General features: G+C 37.5%; 1 long non-coding RNA gene across 1 annotated transcript; it reads left to right on the top strand.

The window, feature by feature from the left end:
• The first annotated feature begins 8,841 nt into the window (after positions 1 to 8,841).
• LOC114281658 (uncharacterized) lies at positions 8,842 to 10,550 on the top strand. Its single transcript, XR_014356740.1, has 3 exons — positions 8,842 to 9,330; positions 10,111 to 10,223; positions 10,311 to 10,550. It is a non-coding gene; the product is annotated as an uncharacterized LOC114281658 (long non-coding RNA).
• Positions 10,551 to 10,878: the final 328 nt, after the last annotated feature.

The following is a 10,878-nucleotide window of genomic DNA, read 5'->3' on the forward strand; positions in this document are numbered from 1 at the left end:
TTTGTTAACCATCATTAATGGATATAAAAAGCTCACACAAAAGAAGCAAGTAAGAAAATGGCGCAATGGTACTATTATAAATGTTGAGAAATTCTGCATAAATGATAAACAACCTTTCAAATGAAAATAGGCTACAGTATTTATAATAGATGTTCTTCATACTACATCATCATCATCATGACAGACACCACTAAGTGCCTTCGTGTGAAAATCAATGAATGATAAAAACAATTAAATACATCAATGAACAATAAATAAATATAAAAATTGATAAGTCAATTTTCTGTAAATCTTTGAAAACCATCATCCAATGGATTATACTAACTATGAAAATCAATTCACAAATTATGATTAATTCAAATATGTATATTCTATACCCAAAAAGTATAATCATAATCAGCCCACCCAAATTGGTAAGTTCCCAGTATTCTCTACCAATCAAAATGAAAATTTCATTCACTAAAAACAAACTTCCAAACATGGCATAAGAAGTAAATACACAAGCCTATTTATTCAACACTAGTAGTTAGGAAAGAAACTCACAACTTTTGATCTGGTGTAGTTTCGACACGAAACTTAAAGACGTGTATCGTGACAAATAAGCACCATTAAAGTATAACAATTACGCATGTACACACAGTTTAATCATAAAATATTCTAAAACTAAATCAGAAATCAATAATATAGATGTGTACATGCCGTTTGGTAACACTTACGTTTTCAGTTTTCTGTTTATATTTACAAAAATTTTTAAAATTCAAATAAAAACTTGTTTGGTAAATTTTTGATTTATAAATCAGTAGTCTTAGTTTATAAATTTGACCAAAAAATGTAAACTCAAAAAATGTGTTTTCATTTTGAGTTTTCAGTTTTTTTTTTTTTTACCACCCAACACTAGCCACCACCCGCCACCGTCTTCCGCCACCACCACCCACCCCCATCACCACCTGCCACCACCACTCACCACCCACCTACCACCACCACGCACCACCACCACCCATCTTCCACCCGCCAGCCGCCACCAGCCACCTGCCACCCACTCGCCACTACCACCCATCCCTCGCCACCACTACCACCACCACCCACCTGCCATCCACCACCACCACCCACCACCTACCCGCCACCACCACTCACCACCCGCCACCACCATCACCAACCACCTGCCACCCATCCACTACCACCACCCACCACCCATCACCACCACCACCACCACCACCCACCACCACTATCCACCACCCACCACCACCACCCACCACCCGCTACCGTCACCTACCACCCGCCACCACCCACCACTACCTCCCATCCGCCACCCAACTGCCACCACCACCACCCATCCACCACTACCCACCACCCACAACCACCCGCTATCCGCCACCCACCACCCGCCACCACCACTACCACCACCCACTCGCTACCACCCACCACCCACAACCACCCGCTATCCGCCACCCACCACCCGCCACCACCACTACCACCACCCACTCGCTACCACCCACCACCCACCACCGTCACCCACCTACCCATAACCACCACCACCCACCGTCTTCCGCCGCCACTTGCCACCACTTGCCATTTCTCGTTCTTTTTTTATATTTTAAATTTTTTTAAAACATTTTGTCAATTACCAAACGCGTTTGTAGTTTATGTTTTTCTAAAAATAAATAAAAAATAAACAAAAATCAATTTATAAAATTTTTATAAATATAAACTGAAAACGTAAACGTTACCAAACAGAATGGTAGTATCTAGAAAAATCACAAAAGAAAATTTAGTATTTTATGTGAACAGGCAAACAAGAAAAAATATTCTTATGCAAATTTGTCTTAAGATTGTAGGAATAATTCCTTATGTGTACTGTGTGAAACACATAATCATTGCACTATATATATTACTAAATTATATAAAAAAATATAAGTTGAAAAAAATGTAAATTGTTTGGGTAAAACCAAACCAAACCATATATAAGAACTATAAATACTTATAAACAGATTGTATAAATCTGGAATCAATAACAATTTGATCGAGACTTGTGTTGGACACAATTTCCTTAAGACAAATTCGTCCCCCGCTATGGTGCTTACGAGTTTTTATTGGACGTTTATCTTCTAAGATACAACGATCGAACCTTACAGAAACAGCACTACCACGGCAAGTCTAGCAAACCTTACTGTGTAGAATTCTCTTATAGTAAAGATAGAGTGCAGAAGAAATGATATATATATTTTTTTAATGAATGCAATAGGGCCTGTTTATATAAATGAATTGGTAACTCTTTGAATGGTTATGGAGACTTTTCAAAAGAGTCACATCTTTTCCATGAAAAGGTACAATTAAAAAGACATGATCCTTCTTTTAAAAGTATTCAAATTCAAAATCGAATCATGTTCAATTTTGACCCAAAAAATTAACGAATTTATTTAAATAAAATCAAATTTTACATTAAATAAATATTGTCTTAAAATCATCCTCAAATGGTTACATTTTAGAATCAATTTCACATTCAACTATTTATAGTTTCCAAATCATTTTTCCAACGAGTGTAATCAAAGTCCTAAGGAGGACACCCAACCATAATTATCAGCCATAGATCCACGGGATGCTTGCCACCTGTACAACCCAATCCAAGTATTTTATATCAAGCTTTGCATATACACAGCATAGATTGTTATATATATATACAAAGAACTATATGTGGCATAGATTGTTATGTATATACAAAGAACTATACACTACAAGAAAACACATTTTTGGCGACCATTTTTGGCTACCAAAACAAATTTAGTCGCCAAAAGTGTGGGAATTGGCTACCAAAGTTAATTTTAGTCGGCAAAAGTCAACTTTTTAGCTACTAATTTTTTTTCGTAGGGGAATGTTGATTATTGGCGACTAAAAAAAATTTAGTAGCTAAAAATATTACAATTGGCGACTAAAAAAAATTTTAGTAGCTAAAAATATCACAATTGGCGACTAAAAGAAATTTAGTCGGCAAAAATGCCTAAAATTGGCGACAAAAAGTAAATTTAGTTGCTGTAGGCGTACATTTAGCTACTAAAACCTTTAGTTGGCAAATGTAAAATAAAAAATTAATTTTTGCCTTTTGGCGACTAAAATTTTAGTCGCCAAAAGTTGATTTTCAGCGACGAAAAATAATGTTAGTCGCCGTTGGTGTACATTTGGCTACTAAAACCTTTGGTCGGTAAATGTAAAATAAAAAATTAATTTTTACCTTTTAGCGACTAAAATTTTAGTCGCCAAAAGTTGATTTTCAGCGATGAAAATAATGTTAGTCACCGTTGGTGTACATTTGGCTACTAAAACCTTTGGTCGGCAAATGTAAAATAAAAAATTAATTTTTACCTTTTGGTGACTAAAATTTTAGCCGCCAAAAGTTGATTTTCAGCGACGAAAAATAATGTTAGTCGCCAAAAAATTAAAATAATTGGAGGGAAACATCTTAAATTTTGGAGGGATTTGAAAAATTAATTAATGGTGTAATATATATAAATATATATAACATTCGCTCATTTTCTCTGTTTATTCTCCTTCACCACACCAAACCTCACCCCACTTCACATGACCACAGACTACCGCCACCGCCTCAGATGGCAACAGCCACTACCGCAGATCGCCGTCGCCGCCACCACCTCTGCAAATCTCCATCGCCATTGCTGCAGAGCACAGGTTCTCTCTCTCTCTCTCTCTGCGCACTTGCTCTCTCTTTCGATCGAGCTGTGTCTCTGTCTCCCTTCCTCTATTTCCCCCTTTCTGATTGTTGCTCTAGGGTTTTATATTCTTGATTCAGTTTAATTTTGTGTTGGTTTCTAAAATGGGTTTGGTTTTTCAAATAGTTTTCTACCTTCCCTATGTGGATTGGATTTTAGAAACATGGGTATTCAATTTTTTTTGTCAAGGTTGTTTATATGTGTGCTTTTCATTACTGTAAAAAAAACCCCACACCAATTGGTTTATATTTTGATTAGTGATGTTTTCTTATATACACTTTCGCCTAATTTGATATGCTATCATGCATTCACAGATTGACATTGCCCACTACTCGTTGGTGAGTTTCCTGTAAATCAATCTTAATAATAATGGTTTTATGGGGTTTCCGTGTATGTGGCTTCTTCTTCTTCTTCAACAATCTGATCAAATTGTATGTGAAATTGTGGATGTGTGAATTGAAGTCTCACATTGTTTCTATGTTGTTGTGTATATATATTGTGTTGCTCTTATATAATAACCTTGGTGGACAGCTTGTTTGATGAAATGCCTCAAAGAAGAATTAATCTTAATTGCAAATCAACTTTACATAGTGTTAGTGTAGGCGCGTCCCGCGAGGGAGGACCTTCGCTGCTACAGTTCGGACTCGCGATTTTTGTTGTCGCGGTTCTTAATCTGAACCAAAGAGTCCAAATCTGGCAAATCGTTTTGAGAAACAGATTTTTGAAAAAGTAGTGCCAAACATGGACTGCTTTGCCAGATACAGAGTCGCCACCTAAATATTTTTTAAAATGGGGAAATTTAGGAAACCCTGACTCGGTGCCGAAGGCCACATGTCCGTCATCACCGGAGTTGTCTCGGCTCGGGAGCTTGGGTATGATCGGGGAAGGTCAGCTATGAGCACCCCCTTTCGCCCGGTCCGAAGACCGTCCTCTACTAACCATGATATCCGATTTTGAAAACGTTATGTGTTCTTATTCCATTTATTAGCCTAGAATTACTATGTTATGCGCGCAGCAAACAAGTATAGACTAGATTGCCTAATTTGGAAATAAGCATTGCATATCCGTTTGTTTTGGAAAATGTTTTGGATTTGCTACTCGCAAGTAGGCTAAAACACGGATTTCAATGAGTTTTTCCAACTCAAACAATCCAACCTTCACCCACAGGCATTCAAAACATTTTATCACATAAGCATCTAGCCACATGGTAAACATGCTGTCATGGCAACATTCACACGCATGCGGGATGCTAAAGCGTAAACACTTACATCGTACTCCGTGCCAAAACAATAAACTAGTTAGCAAACATGCGTGATCCTAGCTCATGTTAAAAATGGCTAATGCAACACATGCAACAATGCAATCTAGACAGGCTCGGCTAACCTAAGCATGGCATATGACATGCGATCAACTATCACATATTCAATTTTTGAATTGAAGTACAAATGCAATTAGCGTGATGTACCGAGCCTAATGCATGCAATACAAATGCATGGATGCACACATGCATAGCATAAGGTATGCTAAATCAAACGTGCCCTAATCTACCATCATAAGCAGGTAAATAAAAGGGAAGAAATAAGTGGGGATTGGAAGACATACACACCACCCACGCACACTTATTACAGATTTGCTCTCACTCGGAGGAACCAAAATAATAATACAAATTAATTAACTACGCAAGCTAATTAAATATTACAAATTAATTAATTTAATTAACAAATTAAATTAAACTAAGAAAACAGATAAATCGCCTCAGGAAATGTGCCGCCATGCATAGGCTGCCTCTGTTTTCCTTCCTTCACTCCTCTGGAGGCTGTCAAAACCTCAGGACTGCATCCCTGGACACTGGGGAGTGTCACCGGCTAAGTGGAATTACCACCGGCAGTGGTGTGTGGCCATCGGCACAAAATGAAGCTGTCGGCAGAGGAATTGTTGCCGGTCGGCACCTTACACTGCCGGTCGGCAGAGTGTTCCTGTAGAATCTACAAATGACAGCAACAGAGGGCAAGGCAAAGCATGGCAGCACAATTCAAGGCATATATGCACCAACCATGTCCCTTATCATGATAATGACTCAAAGGGGCATGTGCCTCGATTCTCGGACCACCAATCACGCATTTCCATGCATGATGGCCCGAAGAACCAAGTATGCAACTTTGATTTCAAATGCAATACAAACCAATCAAACCAAACAAGGCCCAATTCCTATCATCAAGTCAAGGAACAAGGCATGCATGCAAGATGCAATGCAACCTAAGCATACAAACTAAGGATGCAACATGGCATGAGGACAAGCTTATGCAAGCATACAAGCATACATATGGCAATGCAAATAGATAGAAAGATGGACTTAAACATGAATTAGGCAGCTCTAAATAGGCCTAAAACAGTAGCCATAATACTATAATATGAGGGACCAAATACATGCACACATGCACCTAATTGAAGGCCAACACTTAAGCACAAATTGAACAACCCTCAAACACATTTGAAAGGGGGAACATGGACTAATTAGCATGCAACATGAGCTCTAAAAATGCATGTTAGGATGGTGCCAAACCAAGCAACAAAATCAAGCCAAACATGCAACAAATAGTCCAAGTGTTCAAAGCAAGCCAATGGGGCATTGGATTACACTAAGCAAGACCAAACATGGCATGAAATCATTGACCAAAAATAGAGTTTTAGGACATTAATACAAGGCCTAAGGACCACTTAGATGGCATCTAAATGATTCAAAAAACAAAGGCGTGCATAAACACCAAAACATGGAGCATGAGATGACAACCTTACAAGGCATTAAAGGGACATCAAATGTGAGCTCTCAAGCATACAATAAGGTCTGAAATGGCATGGTGGATGGTCCCAAATCACCAAAACAATGCAAGGATAGCATGCTATACATTCACATACTTAAGGCCAACAAGCCGGAATGCAAAGGGGCTATATGATGCATGCCAAATTCGACCCAAACAACCTAGGACAGACCTAGAACATGGCAAAACATGCACAAAATCTTCACAAGACTAAGCCTAAAACATGCTCCAACAAAGGCTAACAACCTAAGACATGTTTAGGCAATAACATGGCATTACAAGGCAACTATGCTAAGCATGCATGGAGTACCAAAACCAATTTAAAATCATGTTATATTATGGATATATAAGCATGAAAAATAGCCTAAACATGCTCAACACACACTCAAGCATAATGCTCTCTCAAGAGGCCAAAACATGCCCTTTTCAAGGACAACAAGGAGAGGGGGTGGCCCTCTCCTTTTTGGGACTTCAAGGCATCATCTTCACCACTGAAATCCCTCATGATTTCAGTGGTGAAGAGACCCCAACACCAAAATCCCGGAGCTAGCACAAAAGGGCACGAAATGAGGCCTTTTAAGGCCTAAGGGTGTTCAAACTTACCCAAACCACAAAACACTCTTAACAAACAATCAAGAGGACTAAAAAACAGAAATTTTTTGTGTTATACTCTAGGCTCAAAAACGAATTTAAGATAGGTTTAAACAAGGTGCAAAAATGGAGAATAAAGGTGTTAGTTTCTTACCCTTGATGACCCCTTCAGAAATGGTGCTCCAATGGCCTTCCTTAGCTTGAATCCAACACCAAAACTTCAAAACCAGTCCCTTAGAACCTCAAGAACCAAAGGAAGGTGAAACACTATGTGTTTGTGTGCAATAGTATGGACTAAACACACTAAAACACACACAAGAGGGAAAAAGAGAGAGATAAGGTGTAACAAACCCTAACCCTAGATCTCAAACCCTAACAATGGCTGTCTAAGCTCTCAAAATATCTTAAAATGTCTAACCTCTCAAGCCAAGAGACCTCTCTCTCTCTATATGGCACTTCTTGTCTTGTAAAGCTTACAAGACAAGCTTCATAAGAGGGAGATCCCTCCATGCACGTGTATGGAGGGGAGCAAAAGCAAGACAGCTGTCTTAAAATATTTGCAAAAGCAGATGCACAGTAATCGGCCGGCCAAAAATGCCATCTTGGCCAAAAAGAGTGCCGGCCGGTACTAAAAAGTGCTGACCGACAACAAATAGTGCCGGCCGGCAATATACATTGCCGGTGGCAGCAAAAACCAGCCGGTGGCCTCTAGCCACTGCCGGTGATGGGTGGGGATGGTCTACAAGCCCTACCCTGCCTCTCAAAGGCAAAACACAAGTGTTTGGTGTGAAACCAGACACTAAACAGTCAAGTTCGGAGATCCTGAGGCAAGGCGCGCGAGCCGAGACCTCCGGGAACTCCAAACGAACACAAACATGGATAATCACCGAGTGTTCAAACGGTGACGTCCAAGTCTTGAGGACGGTCAAAAATGGGGTGTCTACAGTTAGTATGATTTGACATCAAACCTTCCAGACTAGAGTCAGTCCATTAGATCATGTCAAATATTTGGGACACTAAACAAGCTTAGTTATAGATTAATTGAGAGAGAGAGAGAGAGAGAGAAAACATGGCTTCAAACTTGGTCTTTTGTTTTAATTAATGTTTTTAGAGTCTGCTTTTAGGTTTCCATATATTCTTGGATTTTTTGCATTTATGATTGTCATTATGTTGCTATGCCTCCAAGGTTATTTGCATTATTTTGACATGTATTTACTTCGCTGAATTGTTATGCTCATGGGTCATGGCATTGGTATAGTTATTTTGAATTGCTTTGTATAATCTCTTTCATGGTTAGTCAATTATTGTTATTATTATTATTTGTAGTTCATTTGCATCTGTTCAGGTTTTCCTTAATTTTTTTTCCCCTTTCTTTAATCTTGGGCTTGGAACCAGAATTATGCATTATTTCTATGTTATATAGCCATTGGGCTGTTTTTCTTTTGGCAGTGAAAGTATTGACTCAATACCTATTTGCTGTGATTAATGACCTTAATAAATAAAGGTTCCAACTTGAGTTAAGTCACCTCGTTTTCTTTACTTTCTACTTATCTCTTAATATTTTTGGTGGGTTGCAATGTTTAAGTTTCTAATTTACTATTTGAATCACAACATACCAAAATTGGGTAGATACAGAGGTTAAGAACTCTTATATTAAATTATTCTTGTTTTTTGTTGTTTTCCTTACAACAAAGTTTTGACCAAGGATGGCTAGTCCTTGACTCAACAGAGCGAAGGTATTAGGTCTATCTCTACATCTCATGATTTGGAAGCACCTTAAGCTACCATTTCATTTTTATTTTATTTTTTGCTTACTTGCAAGCACCTTAAGCTACCATTTCAATATGCATCATTGCACAGTTTATTCTCACATTGAATTTGATATATATATTTTTGAAGGGAATTTCTCTTAAATTTAATTTTTCTATGTTGATGTCTAACCTTACTCAGCAGAAAAGAAAAGAAAAGAAAAGATGTCTAACCTTGTTATCATGTCCTGCAAGGGGAAAGAAACCTTGTTAGACTTTAACTTCATAAATTTATGAAAGCTAGGTTGGCACAACTTTATAATATATGTTATTTCTGTCCCTCATAAGCAGTAAAAAAATATTGATTTTTCTTGGCAGCGAAAGATGCCCAGAAAAGCTGGAAGTTAGGAAGTTGTCTAACAGATGCTCTGAAGCTGGTTTTGTTAATTGGTACATTTTTCCCACATAGTTTATAACTTCCCGAATGTTTTTTATTTGTAGATTTCAACTTCTTAGTTGGTCTCTATTCAAAGAACTATGTTTAAGTATGCTTTTTGAAGCAATTCACTCTAACCAAGCCACACACACAGACCTCACTCCCTCTTCCCTCAAATAAGACTAGAGGGGGATCTGATAAATTAGGTTACAGAAAGGTTCCTATCAATGTCCATAATTACTTGCAACCATGGATATTGTTATCCTGTTTTGTCTTTGTTTTTAACTCAAGCAATTCACTCCGCTTTATTTTAATTACAGTGGTCTCGTTACCCTCAAATACTGTAAAGAACTCTGTGGACTCATTCTGTGGCCGTTGGTTGTCAACCCATCTGTTAAATATGTCAACATGAGAGCTTTAGCTATGAAACTAATTCTTTGCGAAAGCAAGTGCCTCATACATCAAACTTGTTGGGTTAATTTTTCTAGGCTGTTTTGGAGTCACCTGCCTTTGTAGTGTAGTTCAATTGTCCATTTTGGGATATTTGGAAAATTAAACAAAATAAATTCGCCATGGCTCTTATCCTAACCATTTTAACATTGTCCCCTTGGATACTAGTATTTATGGTTGTCAGAAGTCAATTCTTCTTTGAAGATGATCCACAAACCTACTTGAAAACTATATTACCTTAATGCAATAGACTAACACACTACTGCTAGGTGGTATTTTCCAATAGCATCATTATCCATCATTTTAATTGATCTTGTTATTGGGCCTTTTTTCTACATTAGCAGAACAACTACTCTGCACTTCATGTTCCGCAAAATGTTAATGGATGTCCAACACTATTTGTGGCAAATTTGGGGCCAACTTGTTCAGAGCAAGAGCTAATTCAAGTCTTTTCAAGGTTTGGAGTAATTATTTTTATCATGTATTTTCCTAATATGTGAAGCTTGTGGAATTTAATTTTCTATTTCTTTTTGTCCTTTTCTAGTTGCCATGGACTTATAAAATTGAAGATGCAGAGCACATATGGAACTCCGGTGGCATTTGTTGATTTTCAAATACTTTGTTACTGTCATTGAAAAGCTAAAACAAGAACTCATGATGGGTCCATGTTTGTATGTCTTTCATTAGTTAATATAATTTTTGTTGTGGTACAGAAGTTGTAGGTGTACAATTAATTTGGTTATTCATGTATTATGTATGGAATTAAAATATTGACGTTGGATTAGACTTGGTTCTTATGAAATTTATAATATATATATATATATATAATTGGACGTTCAATATTAATTATTTGGATGGTTGGAACTGAAATGTGTGCACGTGGTTGAATGTTCGATAATATATTTAGTGTTGATGGATTATGGATTATATTGTCCATACAAGGTACAGATTGTATTAATAATCGATAAAGGTTGTTTAGAAAAAAAAATTCGAAAAAAAAAAAACACGTTAAAGCATTTGGCTACCAAATGTTTTGGTAGCCAAATAGGTAATTAAAAGTTTTGGCTACTAATAATTTAGTAGCAAAAACATAACCCATAACGTTTTTGCCA

This window comes from Camellia sinensis, chromosome 15, assembly GCF_055761805.1.
Source record: "Camellia sinensis isolate YWXY chromosome 15, ASM5576180v1, whole genome shotgun sequence".
NCBI lineage: Eukaryota > Viridiplantae > Streptophyta > Magnoliopsida > Ericales > Theaceae > Camellia > Camellia sinensis.